The following is an 18755-nucleotide window of genomic DNA, read 5'->3' on the forward strand; positions in this document are numbered from 1 at the left end:
TACATCTGTGGAGAAAATTTTCTTTTGATTGTAGTCGTGTCTATCTGGGCGTGTTATTGTGCCATTGTGCCGTGAAGGCGTGGCCAGAGGAAAACGGTCTATTGTGTACTGGGATCCGATTGTGCGATTGGCGAGCACTATTGTTGTTTCCACAACGGACTTTCTCACAGAACTCGTTTTTATGAAATGAATTATAATACCGAACAGGAATATTTTTGGCTGTCACTCTTTTTTATGGCTTTTCATTATCATATCCCAAGATTTCAAAAAATGTTACGTTAAAATTATTAAACGATAAACCAATAAAATCTATTTACTTGACATAAAATAGAAATTATAACGGCTATTAGAATGCAATGTCAATTTCCAATGTCAAGCCGGCAGCTAAAAATAAATCTTAATTTTAGATCGACCGGAGAGTACTCTCCCAATTATCCATTCACACAAGCATTAACATACATTTTGAAGTCCATCTGCATAATCTTAATGAATATTTAATTGTCCTTAATTATATTTGAATATTTATATCTTTATTTCGTCACAGCATCTGCATACAAAGTGTTCAAGTAGGTAAGTAGTAGCCAGCGTCTCTACGTTCCCAATTGATCAACATTTGAAATACAAAATGGTTGATGTGGGAACCGAAGCTATGGCAGTATATTCGAATAATCTAAATTTTGTACTCTCTTTCCTGGGCTCTCTTCGGCTATAGGTATTGTTTAAAATATTATCCTTAATTTAGTTTGGCTCAAGTTATTTATTATCAAATGAAAAAATATCGTTCACCCTTATGCATGATGAATTCTCAATTAGAAAATTGATTACAGAAATAATTTTGCCTACAAAAATATATTTATTAGAATTCAGACGTCGTCTCTTTTTAAATATTTTTTAACAATGCTCTAAATACTATGTTAAAACAAATATCTAACATGTAGGCACTTAGGTTCGACCTTGTAGTGATATAGGTACCTACCTCATAGGCTTAATAACAACACTTAAGCATTAGCAGATCCTATTGCTAAGTGGACTACAGGAATACACTCAGCATTTTGGAAAGGTCAAGTAGAACGCGCGTTCTTAAACGTAAGGACAATATATATGACCTATATCGTGGCGCAGGCGTGGAAGAATGTATGTCTCGGGTGGCACCCACCCCGCTACGAAGGGAGTAACGGGGTATTATATAGGGGGTAGGGGGTTTCAAGCTTTTATTAGCCCGGTTTCCAGGAAAATTACTTTTTGTTTGATGACTGTACGGTGAATTGCGCCGCTTGTTGAAGTGTAATCTGGTGATCGTGTTTTATTTTAGGATAATTCTAATGGTGTTTTTTTATTTGGGAATACAGGTTTAATGAACTCGTACTTCAAAAATGTGATTTGATAGTATTCTGTCTAATAAAAAAAAAACAGTATTTAGCAGTTGTTATAGGGCTGTAACGTTTTATCGGTGGAGAAATTGGTCATTATCGTTACATGGTTGTTTCTAATTTGCAATCTTGCTGTGTTGAAAAAAAAAGCATGACAAGCACTACTCAAATAAATACCTAGGTACTTAGATTTGCTTGGAGCTACCCAGCACTGTATAGCAAATTCGGAAGATAACCCCAGTGCAGGTAAAATACCCCTCTCTCCCTTTGTCGTGTAATGAATATTATCGACGGAAACGACGTAACTGATGCCGGGGGCAAGCAATTACTTGATTGGTTCCTGTTTTGTTTGAAAAGGAATTTGTATAGCTACGAGATTCCTTTTGACTTCCTTAGGTACACTCAGAAGATGGAGATACAGGACAAAGGTTTTGAGACAATTTGTTAATTAGTTGGCCTTTGGTTTGTGTCGTTTTGGACTCTTGCGGTTGGTTTTGTACCTTTATGTGATTTGTGTTAAAGAAACTTTGATAATGTTTTGAGGACAGAAATATTCAAATTAATATTTACAATATAGATACTATTTCACTAGCAGATAGCATTTATGTAGATAGATGTATTAGGATATAGTATGTTTGTTTGTATTATTGTATTTTTGCTTGATATGTTTCCAACCAGTTCGTGATCTGTGGTGGATGCTCATGATTAAATTAAAATTGTTAATCTTTACGTTTGTTTGTAATATGAAACGAACACGAACATTTTCAGAAAAAGGAATTTTCTTTTGTATATTGCGTCGAATAATGCTTTAACTCTTCAATATTTCATAACAACTTAAGCTATTTTAGATTGAGTCAAAACGTCTAAGTAATGATTTGATTAGTACGTTTCAAGATTAAACCAAAATAATAATAATGCTACTGCTTTTTTTGTAATGACTACTTACTGATTGTTGAAGCATGAAAATACTTACACCTAATAGTAAATTTATGAATATAATAATTTAGTTATTGATAATTTTAGTAAAGGTTTATTTGAAAATAACAATGTTTGTTTGTTTATCGCGCGGTAAGCACTCAGTCAAGACTTTGGGTGACTTTTACAATGAAATTATTGATTATAAATATAAAAATGTACGAAGTATTGGTTTTTGCAACATTTGTTTTGTATCTCCAGTAGATATGGTAAAATATCAGCTGAATTTTAATATGCACGTGTAATATAAGCGGTAATACATCTCTACCTTAATCAAATGAACAGAAAGACAAATAGCAAACCAGCTAATCAATCGAAAAGAGACCAAAGCAAAAGGCGGAAATGTCACAATGGGCGCGGATTAGAGACAGGCCGGTGATCTTTAAATAGATAGCGCTAAGTGACACCAATTAGCTGATGTTGCGCCCCTAACTGACACCGGTTAAGGTGGAGTTTCGATTGGCTTTCGTTTTGTTTTGTTAACTGTTGCATCTTTGTCACCAGTTGATGCATAATTATGTTCTTTTAATAATGTTATTTCCTTAACAACATTAATTTTACATCTTAAAAGCTCCCAGGTTATTCATTAAAAGATATTCAATAATTACAGGTTGAAAGTCATACCAGAATAACAAACTTGTAACCAGGAATTACCATTATTTTTAAAGCCCCGCACTGGGGAAACCCTGTATCGCGAGTGCTATGGACACACGCATAGACAACCACAAATCACACCCAAACTCACGAGAGAAATAAATCTAGGCCATACAAATATTTCTCCCGGCCTGGGAACCGAAACCAGGATCTCTGCGTCCCAGTCCAGAATGGTAACCGTTCGGCCACGGAAGCATTTAATATATAGGTAGGTACTTAATTGACTTTTTCGGATACATTAGTCATCTTTATTCTACCATAGTCAGAGATGGGAAAGCGCCCGAGTTTTAATGCGGCGCTTTATTAATACCGAATTTAAATCGGGTTAAAAGCCATTAACACCCGTAATCGAGGGCAAAAACTTATTTGCAAATAAATATTTGTTTTTAATCGAGTTTTGTTTAAATTTAATGATATTATTTTACAAAATGTTTATTGCCTTCTGATCTAGGTATACTTGATTTGGGTGTTGTGTGGATCTTTTTCAATTAAAAAGACTTTTACCTCTATTTGTAATAAATATAGATTTGCACCGTATTCGCCGTTTCCGCCCAAGACTTTTCAGAAACGGATTAAAATCCGGGTTTTTCAGTATAAGCCCGGTTAGTTGGGTTTTAACCCACTGCCCATCTCTGACCATACTATGTCGAATCTTGATAAAATATCTGCTTTTTTTTTAAAACGTGTTAAATTTCTCAAGAATTTTCTCCAACAATCTCTCTTTCTGAATGTATGTATTTCAACATTCTAAATCATACTCAGTGTAATGAAAATCAAAATATAGCATTCATTTGCACATAATTCAGTTGGGAAGATTGTTCCACCATCTTGGTTTAAGTCCCCCTCATTTACGAGATAACAGCTCCCTTCCCCTTGCTATGAACACACAAACTAACTTCGTTTTGATGTGTCTACACTTGCAACTTTGCTTTATGAAGAGATTAATAATGTTTTGCACGTTATTACACATTCTACCTGCTCGTGTATAGGCAGATAATTTTGTAAAATAAAATATTTAAAGTTGTTTTATTGGTTTTGATAACGACTACACAGTTATCCTATAAATTTAGTTTTTTTTTGGAGAATCAGGTTTTTCCGTCAAAAACTATTTAGTGATTTTGTTGAATGCGACTGAAATTTAATTACTTTTGCCACTTCCGGGATCACACGATACTCGCAATTGGCTTCATTTGGGTTTCGTTGCAACTTTGACGACACGAGGTTCCTGTGTTACACACCCCATTATTCATGGTGTTGTACTTTACATCTTGTTGTACTTACCCATTTTTGTCGCCAAGCAGTAATGTGAGCATTTCTGCCTTCCGGTTTTGAAGGTTACTTCGTGTGCTGGTAAAATTACAAGCACATGGGACTTGTCAACTTATGTCTCAGGGTGTAGGGCGCAGTGGCAGTGCCCCTCAGATCTTTGTGATTTAAAGTTCTCGCTTACGATCAGGCCCACGACTTATTCGTCCCGTCACTTAGTTATTATAAAAAAAAACTATTCGTGTATGTACGGCGCCAAACTTGTAATAAACCTAGAAATGTTATATTAGATAGATACATGTAGACATCTCCAAGCATCTTTAGTATCTTTGACACATATATATTTGAAAATATCATTTATATGTTGTGGTGTTTTCATGTAGGCAATTTTGTCTTTGATCTTTCAGTTTCATCATTATAATTTGGGTGTTATTAAATTTTAGTTCTCCTTGTTCAAATAGGCTGTCAACTTAATATTAATAAGCATCTTTCACATAACTTAGGTAGTTAATATTGTACCTATATTCAAAGGAGTTGTTTGCTTTGCGACTAGGTACCAAAATTTTAAGGAACGTATTAGATGAATTTACAAGATTATACAAAATTAGTTAAGATACCGCGTTACCTAATAGTAAATTATTAGCACAATAAAATCTTATTTTTTTGTCATCACTAGGAAGTCAGTTTTAATTATTATGCATTTAAAAACTAAATTAATTACATAATTACGTCAACCCGCAACGTAGGCTTTGTCAGGAAGACAAGAATATAAATCAGCAACAGGCTTCGTCACTTAAATATTAATAGTGCAATTCACCAGAACAAAGGACCGCTCTGAATTTAGCTGGTTCAAACGTCCCCATAACACTGACAGCATTACCGCGCTGAATGGTCAACGAAATTTGTTGCACCAAGTAAGATCCAGAGCTTGGATCACAGTCTCTATCTCTAAGTCGACGACCCAACTCCCGATGAATTCTTTGGCCTCCGCACCCCAAGTATTAGTGCTGTTTACAAGCAGTTAGGTCATGATTAAGAGAACGTCTGCTCGCATCGAGTATTTTGTAAGGAGTGACAACGGAACGAAGCAAAGTAAAACTGGCGAAGAAAAATAATTAGGGAACGGTTCAAAATTTCAACAGTAAAGTGGTCAGGAATCAGAGAAAATGGTGATAAAAAGGTGGAATAACGATGAATAGAGGTCGCATCGTCACAACTCTCACCACGGCATTCGTTTTTGTTTATCTTCCGATGTATTCTCGGATTTGAAGACTGTGACTCGCACTGTTGGCGTAATAAGGCATAAATGTTCTGCGTAGTGCCTCAGAGAGGATTCCGATGCTCTGATACTCATCGCAATTCTTTGCCATCAATTTGTTGTCTGTCACTATGTCATAAATTCTTATTATAAGATCTAAATTATTTTATCACTGTATGGGTATTTAATTGCCAACATGGCTGGACTGTTACCTTGCTGGTCTGCCACGCAAAGGTCCCGGGTTCGATACACGGGCTGGGAGAATTATTTGTGTGGACTACATTTATTTCTCTCGTGGGTTTGGGTGTCGTTTATGTGTGTGTCCATGGCACCCGCGACAAAGGGTTTCCCTAGAGCGGAGCTATGAGTGTGTGCATTATTTATTTATTTTTATATTACACACTTTAGAAAAAGAAACAGGTTTCAGACAACGTCTCGTAATAAGTCCATATCTGCAGAATGACAACTTTTCAATTTTAAAGTTCTACGAACGACTCGATACAACAATTTTAACGCATTATCACATGTCGCTTTAATATACCAATAATCTTTTACCAGTTGAACAATTTTCTCAAGAACATTTCCATAAAATTCACCTTAATTAACAAACCATAGTTGCTAGGTGCCAACATTTACAAATACGTTGTCAGTTGAATGCTAACCTTATTAAGATACAATCTATGAGAAATGGCCATTCAATAAATAAGATTTTAATGATAATCAACGCAAACGTTTCTCACGACCTCTGCGATAAAATCGGAACATTTGACATCTCGCTCGCACTTTCCATTGAAATAGGATTTTTAAAATTTTATCTCTCCTTCCGATGTCAAAGTGAAAGATTTTTATACAGATCAGCGTAAATATATTGCTACTAAGTTGCCTAAATGGAACCATTAGGCGAACTAATATCGGTTTGTAGCGACTCCCCCTGCATCTATTTCAAAAGTACCTATTTTCATAATGATGTCCGTTTTCACTTAGTTTTTTAAACGACGCTTAAACGGGAAAAATAAGTAGATCCCATTTAGGGCACTTAAGTGAGGGACTTTTTTAATTTATTTCCAGATTTCACGTACACTTCTAATGTATTTCGGGCGGCTTTTAAAAAATATTGACGTTACACTTTATAATTTTGTTCATTAGTACTTTTTCAGAGCATCACATTTGTCTTTGTATAGTTGTGAACAGACTTCAAAAAGTAACCTTACTGTAAATGCATAAGATGCCTTGTCGATGGATATTGTACTACAAATATTTGAAAAATAAAAACATGACACTATATATACATAGGTATCTTCATGATAACGTTATTATTTAAATATGAATGAGATAATATATGTACAACTTTTAAGTAATTCCATAAACTTTGAATTTAGCTGCATTGCCTAACAAAAATTTATTTTTTCCATAAATAGATGAAAAGCAACCCACTGGGCGGGCACAGGTGGCCACGACAATAGTGTATTGTGTGGTGGGCGTGGCCCATTGTGCCCTTCCACCAATCAGAATGTTGCTCGCAACAATAGCGCACCGAATTGGAATGCCGCATGAATTCTATTGTTGGATTGGTAGCGTAATAGAGTTCTATATTTGAAAATTTGCAATTGTAAACTCCTTGTACTAACTTTAAAATTAATTTAGATGGCCAGCAATTTTTCAATTCACGCCATTATTTACAACTATAGTTCTATAAAGTTTTGTTTGGAGAAATAAATGCATAAATACCTTGATTTAGCATAAATCAAACTGGAAATTAACGATGTTGCCAAATGCACATAAATTTAAAGTTAAATACGACACCGTTACGCGTTAAATTAAATTATAAAAGTTGAATTTAGTAAACTGGAACTATAGAGCTAAAAATGATGAACTATTCTTAAGCCATCGTCGGAACTAAAACAACAAAACGCTTCCAATATCTCTAATAATAAATACTGAAACGTATAAGTTAACGTTTCGTTTTCATTCAGTATTCGAAATGAAGAGAACGTAAACGTTAACTGCGTTTGGAAAACATTCGGACTCGATTAGCGAGAGTTCATACCTATACGAAGTGCATAGAACAAGACCGGATGTGCGGGACAGGTGTCGTCCCCGTACTATGAAATCGAACGATACGTTAACGATATTTAGCGATTGCAATTTCAGATAATAAAGGTACCTAAAGAGCTTAGTCTAGATAAGTTACTGTTTACGTTCTAGATTTTCGTTTAAGATTTCAAATTTATAACGATCTATAATTTATTGTGTATCTTGTTTTGTTGTCTTTATTAAGGCCTATATCTAATGACGATGTTATAGGTAGGTAGGTAGGTAGGTAGGTATTAGGTAATAATCTCTTCTGCTTCACTCTATGGAATTTTGAGCTTTTTTTGTCTTTTTATTGATAATTAAGAGTAATTTAATTTCCTTTCAGTACATTAGATAAGTATGTACCTAAAGGCAATCGATTTCTTCTTTTTTCCAATTTTAAGATATCTAATTTTGACATCTTACGTTATACTCGTAAATAGGTACCTATCGTTCTTTTAAATTATTTAACTACACACTAGCTGGCGCCCGCAACTTCGTCTGCATACAATAAGTATTTTCGATATTCTACTGTACTATACAAATTGTCATAGTTTTATCGATTTTCCATACAAACATTTATCATTTCCAACCCCTTTAAGATATATTTTGGTGACAAAATGTAGCCTTGGGTCATTTTCCTAATCCTTTCTTTTCTATATATAAATAATTCCTTCATCAAAGTTGGTTCAGCGCTTTTGGGGTGAAAATGTAACAGAGTTACCTACTTTCGTATTTATAATATTATAGTTTGGAATTAAACATACATACAAAATATTAATTCTTCCAAAGAATATAAAATAAATAATCGCACATTATTCACTCCGTAGTAGCTCTATTCCAAACTCACACATAAGTTTTAAAAACACGTCCACTGTAGCCTGATCTTCCTCTTTTCCCGCATTCCTTTGCTACTTCGTACTAATAACAGAAATGGCGGGGTTATGCAATGTTTTATCGCGGATCTTTCTTAAATGGACATTGTGTTACAGTTTTATACGAAAACCATGTTATCATTTGCGTTTATTGACAACCTTAAGTCGTAGATATATGGTAGAGATTTTGGTAAGTGAATTTAAAGTTTATTTATGTTTCGGTTGAGTATAGTAGTGGTAAGTATGTAGGCAGTATACCGCTAACCCCCCATTTTAATCGCCTGCCACCCCCGAGCAACGTCTTGGAAATGTTTGGTCTTGTTTCTATAGACATTTTGTTTGTCAGTATTCTATGTACGCTTTCATGTGAAATAGATAGGTGCCTTTTTGTGTTTTGAAATGAATACGAAGCCTCCAGTTCGAGCTCTTAGTGGGCAATTTTACTTAGTAATATAAGTACTTATACCTATAGATTTATATCTTTCTTTGACGACCTCGGTGACGTAGGGGTAAACACAACAAGCGCCTAGATAACGTCTCGGGTTCAATTCCCGGTAGAACCAATTTGGTTTTTTTTAGACAACCACATCAATTGCCTGTAGGTACCATAATATTTCCATTAGCAGTAGAGCTCGTTGTGAAGGAGTTCTTCCAGGGAAGTACTGCTACCTTACCTATTTCTACCGCCAAGCTGTAATGTGACCATTACTGCGTTCCAGTTTTGAAGGGTAAGGGTGCTGGCGAAATTACAGGCACATGGGACTTGTCAACTTATGTCTCAGGGTGACGGGCACAGTGGCAGTTGTTTTTTATTGTGACGGTGACAAGCGACGGGACGAACAAGTCATGTACTTGGTAGGCCATTCAAAGTTTTAAATCGCAAAAAATCTTAGTGTCACTGCCTTGACACCCGTCACTCTGACATATAAGTGGACAAGTCCCATGTGCCTATAATTTCACCAGCACCCTTACCCTTCCAAACCGGAACACAATAATGCTCACATTATTGCTTCGCGGCAGAAATAGGTAAGGTGGCAGTACTTCGCTGGACGGACTCTTTCACTCTGCTACTAAACTCCTGCTTTCATGTGATAAAACACCTAACAAACACACCATACTCACATGTGACTTTATTATACAAAGGGTATCTGCCGTGTTACGGATTTAATAAACGTAATATCGTCCATTCGCCAGAACAACGTGTTATCTAGATATATATGTCGATATTTTAGAGATAACACATTGTTCTGGCAAACGCGGCCGAGTCAATGTAGAAAAACTTTTCTATATTGTCTCGTTGTTGTTTTGTCGACGACTGTACATACACCGCTTACATTACGATTGCCTTAACATGGTTGCCACTCTAAAAGTAGTGCCCTATTGGCTATCAGCCTTCTTGTTAGACAGTCAGAGATATGTTCAGAAAAGAAGACGCATAGATCGGTTGATAATTATCTCCAAAGTAGCATCTCTATATTTTTTAAATATCCGCCATTCACCGTAGGATTTTGCCACTTATATAAAAGTATATAAAGTGAAGTATTGCTTGGACATTCTTTTGTAGAGATACCTATACACTTACCTATTTATTTTTAGTACGATAGACATAGCTAGACGTGCAGCATCTCTATGTCGTACGAAATAGGGGTCGAAACAAAAATGAAAAAGACGGATCAGTACACACGGGTAATAAGACAAACCATCCGCATGGCAGGACAGAGGACTGAGGGTGTTCCTCCCCCCACCAAAAAGTAAAAATTGCAAGGAAGACGAGGAAAAGAGCAGTCGGGCCTTTGTGTGCCACCCTAGTGAAGTATGGATAGCATAAAAAAGTTTTTACTCAGATTGTCAATGAATTGTAGTGTTGGGTTATGGAAAAAAGATTTTTAAGAAAAATAAATATATTTGAATATTTTGCTTTTTTCTGAAAAATGTTTAAAAAAAACTTCCACCATTTGAAATTTTTCCGAAAACTATCGAACACTAATTAAGTCTAAGTTTTAATTTTTTTGCGTAGGAGTTAAGCATGTCCAATGTTTTGCAGTGAATATCTATAATGATAGCTAAACTTAACTGTAGGTCTAAAAAGGCCGCATTGGCAGAATCATAATAGGTATGATTAATTGACATTTCATATTACCATCAGCGCGTTCTCTGCGCCTGATCTATGCGTATAAAATACGCCGTGTGCATCGGCCCTAAAATGAAAACACAAATAGATTAGGTATGAAAGTGATGAAAGGTACAAAACATTAGAAAAAAAAGTATAAATTACTACCTACTACTCCGCGAACTCAGTGAAGGTTGAATTGTGCAAAATGATTAATATTTTTTTATCATGCATATCATTTTCCCATACTTATTTAAAATTAATAAAGTAATGACATAATTGCACTTACAGTCGCAAACACCACCACCAAAAAAATAAATAATAAGAATAATAAATAAATAATCATAAAATTAGACTACATCACATATACGTTTCTGGGATCCCAAAGAGGAAAGTGAGTCTTTGGTTACTCACACACACACACGTCACACTTGTGTTACGGAAATCGGAAACAACAACGGTACCATAAATACCCAGACCCGAGACAAGATAGAAAAGTTAGTTTTTTTTCATTGACCCGGTCGGGAATCGAACCTAAGACCTCAGAGATGGCCATTGAAACCGATGTGCGAGCCGCTCGACCACGGAGGTCGTCAAAAAATATGCGTCGCGTATTTTGCAACGAGGCAAAAAACATACTTTAAATTCCATTACCGGCTTATTAACGGATTTTCGCAAAGCAACGCCTGAATCTATTAATTACAAATATGTGAATTCGTCCACGTAAAATGTAGATTCAGACCAAAAGGTTTCTTTATTCAATTCGTTAATATCAATTATCTAAAAAGGTTTTCTCGTGAGGCAATCGAAATGGAGTGCGTTTGTTAATCGTCGAAAGAGATGAGACAAAAACAGAAATTAACCTACATTAGATTGGTGAGAACATGCACTATGTTAATTATTGAAATTGCTTAATAGAGAAAGTTTGTTTGTTTGTCGCAAGATATTTTCTAAACCGGTTTCACTGATTCGGAAAATTTTTGGGTATAAAAACTTTCTTGGTAAACGAATATTTATGGATTTAGAGATATTTTTTTTTGTTATTTCTTACGTCAGAAAGCTGTTGTGTTAGCATTTGAAGACAGTGTTACAATGTGGCTGAAATTGTATGAAGTGACATTGAAAGTATACTAAACAACGTCTCCTTAAGATACCGAAAACGTTATATCTTTCCATACAATTTTGAGGCTGGCAGCTGTGTAAGGACAACAATTGTGAAATGAATTTGAGTTACTCAGAAACAATTCTTCTATATCATAAGTACAGTTACCCTTTGAAACTACATGCATACAGTTTTTGAATAGCTTTTGCATTTAATTATTTTGGATTACAAACCCAAAATGGTTGTTTGTAAACGGCATCATCAAATACCATTTAAGAAACAAACATTTGATATACCGAAATAAAGTAGATTGTAATGTAGACTAATAAGTTTCTCATTTGGCAGCATACCTAGAGCTCATTGAGAAATAGTTCGTCCAGGGAAGTTCTGCCACCTTCCCACCTTACCTATTTCTGTCGCTAAGCAATAATGTGAGCATTACTCGTGCTTGTGAAATTACAGGCACATACATGTTATTTGTCAACATAACTCAGGGTGACAGGCGCACTGGAAATGCCCCTCAGATCTTTGGGATTTAAATTTCTGAAAAGCACTGCGGTTCATAGCCAGTTCCTTGACCTCTTTATACCTGCCCACTTTGATGTTCTTCTTCTTCTTTTTTTTTAAAGCACATACCCTAGGGAAACCCTGAGTCGCAGGTAATAATTGACATAGACATAGACAGCTACAAACTACACCCAAACTCATGAGAGAAATAAATGTAGGCCATACAAATATTTCTCCCGGCCCGGGAATCGAACCCGGGACCTCTGCGTGGCAAACCAGTACGGTAACCGTTCGGCCACAGAGGCAGTTAAATTTGTTCACTGTACGCCATTCTTCATCTTCCTCTCTTTCTTTTTCCTTATATCTTCCCCTCATTTATAATTCTCACAAATTCGTCATTACATAACGAATGTCCAAACATTTTCCCTCTTCTATTTATACGTTACTATACTCTAAGTATTTTTCAAAATATTAATATAAATTATATTGTAATTAACATGACCGCATGATGGTCTAGAAAAGGTCACTGAAACGTTTGACTTCATTAAAGTCGTAGACCGTAGATGAACCAGCGAGGAATCATAGGAAAAGACACAAATAAAAGCCTATAATCAGCTGTTGGGTGAAATTAGTCATTATAATTTTACGAACAAACTTTATTTGCTGGCTGTACACAACAGATACAACTTTGTAAACGCGTCTAGGGGAGGCGAAATTAAGAGACACTTTCAGTTGATTCATAAAGGAATGCATGTTATATTGTACGTATATATAGATGTTTTAATTGTACGGGTATACTATACGGGATGAAACAAAAATGTTTACTCAAACTTCAATAAGTGATCATACTCACGATAAAGAATCAAATAAGTTACATAATTTTCAATTAGTGAGATTACAAATTTTACATACAGACGCAGATTCGAAAAAAAATTTCAGGAGACAGAGTCTGTACGAAGAAATTATTTTTTGTGTTCGTTATTTGTAATAATAGTTATATCAAACTAGTGAATGAATTTACCAAAAAATAAATGAATATTATGATATTCAACAAAATCAACTCACTCACATAGGTAAATCATGGAAGAAAAATTAACTGTTTCGTAAAAATATTCATACCTGCTCGACCCAAAGGTACAAAACAGCTGTTCTTCCTTTACAATTATAAAGGGGTCGCCATAATAAAACTAGTTTCAATTCACATATTGAACATGCTCTTAAAACCTAAACCTTAAGTAACCTTGTATAAGTATCCCTTTCGTTTATATTTAAGTATTATTTTAAGAAGCAGCAAAGAACCTCAAAATAGAACTGCGTTATGAGAAAGATGGGTCGGTGACATATTGTCTTTTCAACTCACAGTTGCTGTTGACACCACTTGTTTCTATTCACCTGTTTATCATGTAAAGCCATCCATCATCATCATAATATATTTACTTTTCTTTCTGTACACTGAAAAAATGGATTCTAACTGCCTCTGTGGCCGAACGGTTACTGCCACGCACAGGTCCCAGGTTCGATTCCTAGGCCGGGAAAAATATTTGTATGGCCTACATTTATTTCTCACGTGAGTTTGGGTGTAGTTTGTGGTTGTCTATGTCTGGGTCCATGGCACCTGCGACACAGGGTTTCCCTAGTGCGGGGCTATGTTGAGTGTGTGCGTTATTTATTTAATACTAAAACTGGATTTTCCATGGTTATATAAACTTTCCTTCTTACCTGCCTGTTAATGAATAGTTACAGTGCTGAGCTATTATAGGATAACTGTTATTCGTAGAGAGAGATCTTCCCTAAATTCCGGTATCGTGTTTTTATGCAGGTGACATGGCTTCATTGGATGTCATCTGACTAGCAAACCTTCAGTATTTCAGACTTTCCGCTTTCACTTCAAAGTCGCCATTCAGTTATCTCACCGGCCATCTCCTCAACTATCTCACCTATTGCCACCTCAATAATTCCTCCCGACATCGGTTCTTTTTACGGTCGTGGAACACGCAACATTGCCCTTGATACGACCTTTAACCTTAATACGACTACACCTTCGAGTATTCATGTTTCATATTCATACATAATTTTAGGGAATACGCACTTGTCAAATGGATGCCTCTAATATAATTTATCAATAGGTACAGTACGGACATCTGTGTTTCCAGAAAATTGCGATTTACCTTCTAATTCAAAGTACCTACCTATTATGTTGCGGTCAAGCATATACCGTCTGTATAACGGGGAGTGCTCAAAGGAACTTTTTGAACTGGTCACGTTTCCGCGATCGCACCTCCCGTAAAACGAGTAGATCCTATCCGCACTGCTTGACGCCTAACGCCTGACATTTCTATCTATCATAACGCGTTCGTTCCTTTCTCGAGCCAACAAATGTGGATTTTTATTTTTAATAAAAAAATAAGTGGGCATTTCACCGCCATCTCACCTGATGGAAAGTGAATATGTGCATGCACACGTAAATAATACGTATTCACTCTCGCCTTGAAAAAGCCTAAGTTATAGCATTCAGGAGACATGTCTGCAGACAGGTAATTCAAGATCAGTCTCCTTGGAATATCCACAAGACAAGAGTGGAATCCCCGCCTTTGTCTGACCCCCGGTGATGGAAAGGGGCAGGCGGAATTAAATCGTGCAATTCCCTTGCACACTTCCAGTGAAATATCCTGTAGGATTGGATTGGTCTCCTTCATGAAGTATTTCCTTTGCGCTATGATATGAAGTTCTTCAAAAAGCGAATTAAATGGGCTCTCGAAGGTTACACTCCTCTGATGTTGCAGATGTCCATGTCCAAAAAAGGCGTGAGCCAATTTTTTATAAAAAAAATAAAGAACTTAAACACTAAGTTGGAAAACGAGAAAAAAAAAAGAAAAACACTTAATATTATAGTGACAATTATAAAAAAATCCATTGTAGCACAACCATACTAACACAACAAAGATATCCTAGTCCACGGAGTCCTAAAAACTGTGTGTGGTCGTCACACCAAATCCTCGCGCTAAATGAAACTCTACAGTCATTGTTAGAAGAGTCAAAGAAACAAATGCGCAGCATCGTTGCGTACCAGGACTGTAGAAGCAATGAGGCGAAGTGCCTAAGCATTGTCGGCATCTAAAATGGTCGCGCGCGTATGACATTTTGCGATTGCCCGGAACGACTTTTGTTTCATTCATAAAGTTACCGCGTTTTGTCTTCATGTAGCTACATTTAATAGTATATGTTAGATTTTGAGATTATATTTTTAATGTGATATACCCCTTTACATATTCAAGGCATTTGTAGTTCTTGCTCATGAATAGAACCTCCTCTTCTCGTGGGCATCATCAGACCAAGAAAAAAATAATGAAAAGAAAAGCTTTACTGTGATGTCAAATTTGCCTATCGTGCTCACAAGTGGATTCCAATACGCATAATTAATATTTCAATAATAATAAACATTACATATATAATTAGAACGCCAGTCTTTCAAAAGAGTAGGAAGAGCCTACGGGTTTTTAAAGATACCTAATACAAAATGCATAAATATAAATGCAATAATTTGCGAACAATGTAAATCGACTTTGTTGACGATAGATTAAGAGCGGTTTTACAGATTTTGGTGAATATGTATTAAAGAGCAGGTGATATTTTTTCGTTTTGGAAGGAGATCCGTATAATAAATGTTATAATTCATGTACACCCCTTGAAATGTCGTATTAAAAAATTACAACTATAGATACCTTTAAAGGGTGGTTTGCATTAATATTATTAGACACTTGATTGATGACCTTACGTTTAGTTTAGTTTTCAGCCAGTCGTGAATGAAGTGAAAAACTTAATATACCTACGCAAAAACTTACCTGGCCCAGTGAAGAAAAATTTTCATAGATTACTCACAGATGGCGCAGGAAGTCTTTAAAAAACTAAAGATATGCAACAAGCACGTAGAAAAATTCATAAGGTCTACTGGTTCGTTTCGTAGCAGTGTTGCGTCAACCACGGTATGGGAAGGCGCTGCTTTGAATTCAGCCGGATCGAAAGAATTTGTGTTCGATTTCAGATCCAAATTTTTATAACTTAATTTATTAAAAAACCGTCCTTAAGAATTTGCTTACCGGCTTATTTATTGGAATTACATCTCTTCGCCAAGTTTTATAGCAATCGGTTAACGGAAAGTGCGCAAAACCAGATTCCACCCCTAGTTTACCCCAATACCGTGGTACCCTCTTTCCAACAAAAAAGAATCATCAAAATTGGTTCACAGTAATCGCAATAACATACAAAAAATACAGTCAATTTAAGCACCTCTTCCTTTTTTTTTCAAGTTAGTTAACACTTGTTTCATTTCCAATCTGTTCATAAGCATTGGCAACTTGATAACGACCTCTGTATGTCCATAATCCAAAATTTGGTGTTCTTACTTTATTGCTTGATGATCCAGTAATTTGTTACTTACTGTTCCACGTTACTTGCGAGAACTATCAACAATGGTTGACTGCATAACTAAGTCATAAACCCCTTTAGTCATGTCCCAACTGACAACGGAAAAACAACAAATCCTAACAAGTTGTTTAATTTAATAAAGACAACTGTCTTGCCTTTAACTAAGTCCTGTTTTAGTTCAAATGTGATCTTGTGTCATATTGGAAGCTAAGCTATGACTTTTTTAATGTAATATTCTGTTCTTATTCGAAGCATGGCAGATGTTTCGGCTGTAGTTTTGTAAGTAGTGCTAACTATTTATTGTATAATTGTGTTTTTTTTTTAATCTCTCATTGCCTTTTTAAGGAATTTTAAGTCGTTTGCTAAATGTGGAAATTCCTTTACAACATCTTAGTCCTAACATGTAAAAAAATACAGAATATATTTTCTTATAAGCAAATAATATGATTTTTTGAATGTGGAAAGTGGCACTTCCACCTCTATGTACCTATGTTTACAGTTAAGTATGTGGACGTATCTGACATTGGGACCTGATGGTACCTGGTTGTTAAAAAGCGGTGACCTAAATATATTCCAAGCATTTACTTTACCGTATTAGCAATATAAATAAATTACATTTTTATTTTTGTTTTGTTTTGATGTCGTGTTCTTTTATTTTAATTTTTTTATTATTGGTTCTAATTATTAGTTTTCGTTTTTTCTCGTATGTATTAAGAAAATAAATGTCTTTCTTTCTGATTCTATTTATACGCTCGTTTGAACTTAGTATACATCTTTGACTGTAGTCTAAACCTTAACAGACTTGCCTTTGAGTCCAGATTTAGCTCAGACAATTGACTTTGTTGGTCATCAGTCAGACATAAAACGGATGCCTCTGTCACAGTCGAGTCGCAAAGTGACTTGAGTAGTATTAATTAAATTTAAGACGAATCTACAAATACATACTTCATTGTGAGCATATCATTGTGTTTGATGAAAGTCAGAATCAAGACCTTAATGCCATATCATTTCGGTCGAAGGTATTCTTAACAAGAGACTGACTATTAAATACTCGTATAACCAAGTGGATCGTAAGTTTCTATTAGAACATTTTAAGTAGTATCATGTACATCTATGTATATAATAACATTGTTTTTTAAAGTAGGTAATACCGCATGCAAAGGCTTTTAAGCGGCCACTTACCCAATTTTTTATATTTTCCTTTATCTTGTTATTTGAAAAATAATTTTGTCCAAGACCACAACTAATTTAGAAAAGTTTAATCTGCTAGACGGTCGCGAAGCATGATGCTATCAGAGCTAAAACTGCTGCAGCTATTGTTTGCTACTGTGTTGAATGTGTCCTTGTGTGTCGCCACTGATTGCGTCGTGCGTCGAATAGAGCCTCCCCGCACGACGTACCATTCTTTTTCCGTACGTTTAGTAGCATTAGAGCAATAGAGGTTATTGTGAAAAAGTTCGTCCAGGTAAGTATCGCTACCTTACCTATATCTGCCGCCAAGCAGTAATTTAAGTAAGTATTACTGCGTACCGGTTTGGAAGGGTAAGGGTGCTGGTGAAATTACAGGCACACGGGACTTGTCAACTATGTTGCAAGGTGACGGGTGCAGTGGCAGTGTCTCTAACATTTTTGCAATTAAAAGCTCTGAAAGGCACTGCCACTGTTATGGACAGGCACATTTACCAATACATTTAGCTGGTGTAGCTGTCCAAGGACACACGAAAGGGCAAACAACTGTAACTCTCATTCAAAATAATGGCAGTCGTTGTAGCCGAAACCAGCTACGGCTGCTGTTACAAAATTTGACACCATGATGAATTTTGACGAAATTCCTCTGTCAATCTTACGTAGTCTTCACTAACATTTTATTAATAACAATATATTGAGCGGTTGCCAATGATATGTGCGGCCAGTGGCCAGCCTAATAATACGATCATAACGTGACGTCATAAGCCCAGGAGAAACTGGCAACCCTGTAATATGACTCGTAATGTTAACATGTAATTCATTTGTCATCGTTTTTACTTACGTCATAGGAGATTTGGATAATACTATTTTTATGATAACTGTAGAAACTAGACATAAATTTGACAATCTCGAGTTCGATATCTTAGTAGAGCTCCTTGTGAAAGAGTGCGCC

The 18755-nt window shown here is 35.7% G+C and overlaps 1 protein-coding gene across 1 annotated transcript in view; it reads right to left on the reverse strand.

Annotated features, from left to right (window-relative positions):
- Positions 1-18755, reverse strand: part of LOC113228892 (transcription factor SOX-6) — a 468781-nt gene that overhangs the window by 193218 nt on the left and 256808 nt on the right. The gene's annotated exons all lie outside the window — the stretch shown is intronic.

Source organism: Hyposmocoma kahamanoa, unplaced genomic scaffold (assembly GCF_003589595.1).
Source record: "Hyposmocoma kahamanoa isolate Upper Pololo Valley unplaced genomic scaffold, ASM358959v1 262, whole genome shotgun sequence".
Lineage (NCBI taxonomy): Eukaryota > Metazoa > Arthropoda > Insecta > Lepidoptera > Cosmopterigidae > Hyposmocoma > Hyposmocoma kahamanoa.